Source organism: Atta colombica, unplaced genomic scaffold (assembly GCF_001594045.1).
Source record: "Atta colombica isolate Treedump-2 unplaced genomic scaffold, Acol1.0 scaffold96, whole genome shotgun sequence".
NCBI lineage: Eukaryota > Metazoa > Arthropoda > Insecta > Hymenoptera > Formicidae > Atta > Atta colombica.
In genome coordinates, this window is record NW_017259590.1 from 1,910,443 (window position 1) to 1,912,123 (window position 1,681).

The window sequence follows — 1,681 nt, forward strand, 5'->3', positions numbered from 1 at the left end:
ATTATTATTTTTTAAGTTGTTTTAATAATTTTAATTTTGTGTAATATTAATCAATAAGTATAATTGACCTATTGATTTTGCAATAAGACTAAAGGCATTTGAATGATGTGATGATCCTTTTAAACTCTCTGGACCTTGTCTAATGTTTATAACATTCAATTCATAAATTGCATTGAAAAGGTTAAAATTTTAACAGATATGTTCCAAATTGTACACCAATTTGCACATAGGAATAATTCTCATGTCAGATATATCAGATTAGCAGTTGTGTAGAGAGGTCTAACACTATTTATTTAAATATGTGTTACACATATCCATCATCTATTACAGATTGTTTTAGCTGACTATTACAGATGCCATACATTCTAGTACGTGGCAACCTAGCATCATACAGTCATAAATATCCCTGGAGAGTTTTAGTGTCAGGGCTTAAAGGTACGAAGACTCCTCTACATTTGCCCTTACACAAATATATATGTTATTTTTTTGCTTTTTCAAACTTTTTAATTAAATAAAGTGCCCTACGATTCGTGAATTATGTTTGAAAATTCTATCTAACATTTCTTTTGTAATCTTTCTACATAATAAAAATCTTTCTACGTAATAAAAATAATACACGTAATAACACAAGATAATAAAATAATGTATTCTTAGGATAAATTGACACATCTTTGAAGATTAGAGGAGATAATGTTGTGGCTAGAAATATTGCAGGTGTAATAAAGCAACGATTTTTTAGGTACAAATAATATTCAATTATGTTATAGCGGCTGACATAGAGCAATTGAGTCGGTTCTCCACTATAGGATATTGCGACGACTCAACGATAGTATATTTGCAACATCCTTGCATAATATTGACTGCTTTAGAGGTACTCGGTTACAAAGTCGTCGCATCATCCAGTACTAGCATTAAGCAGGATTATAATGAGTACATGTGGACTATGAGAAAAGAATTCTCAGAACCTGAACCCGATACTGTTGTAAAAAAAGCTGGTATGGCTCGAAATATATTGCTGCTTCAAGAGCACTTAACATTGCATAGATATTCATTAGGCAACCATTCTAATGCTTCTAAGATAAAGCTCACTTACTTCATTATCTAATCTGATTTAACAATCTTAGCTTATTCTCGCAATGTAAACAAGTTGTTACAGCATGTGCATACATTAATTCAGGGACAGCATGTTGCACTGAAATTAGCAGCATGCATGCATTGAATCATTATTGGTACTTTTGGGATAAATAATTATTATTAATTCCTCTGGAAAGTAAATACAGTGAAGAAGTTTAACAAAAAAATTAATTAAATACATTTCTATATAGATTACGTTGTGAGAAAACATTCATTGATATAAGTATGTTGATACAGAAAATAATGAATACATATTTGATGAGTAAAAATGACATGATATTGATATTCGTACATATTTTTGTCTCTGTTAAGAAATGAAGATAGAAAAAGAAATATGATAATACTGTCTCAAAGATTGGATTCTAACAAGTTTATGATATAAAATATCACTCTTTTGCTATTTTGTGTATATATTAAGTTATTACGATGTCAAATAGCTTACAAATACATTACAGATGTATATACATATATGTAGGGTATCCTTTAACGGGTCATCCTGTGTATATATATTTTATATATATATATATATATATTACACACACACACA

General features: G+C 29.2%; 2 protein-coding genes across 4 annotated transcripts in view; both read left to right on the top strand.

Annotated features, from left to right (window-relative positions):
* The window catches only part of LOC108693641 (ankyrin repeat domain-containing protein 39), a 10,088-nt gene that overhangs the window by 1,192 nt on the left and 7,215 nt on the right, over positions 1 to 1,681 (top strand). The window lies entirely within an intron of this gene.
* Positions 357 to 1,681, top strand: part of LOC108693642 — a 5,622-nt gene continuing 4,297 nt past the window's right edge. The window contains exon 1 of one of the 3 annotated variants that reach the window (XM_018202683.1): positions 357 to 435. The gene's annotated coding sequence lies outside the window, so the exon portion shown is untranslated. Of the gene's footprint in view, positions 436 to 916; positions 996 to 1,681 lie in introns of those variants that run through there. The other 2 variants (XM_018202682.1, XM_018202684.1) reach the window with 2 other exon arrangements.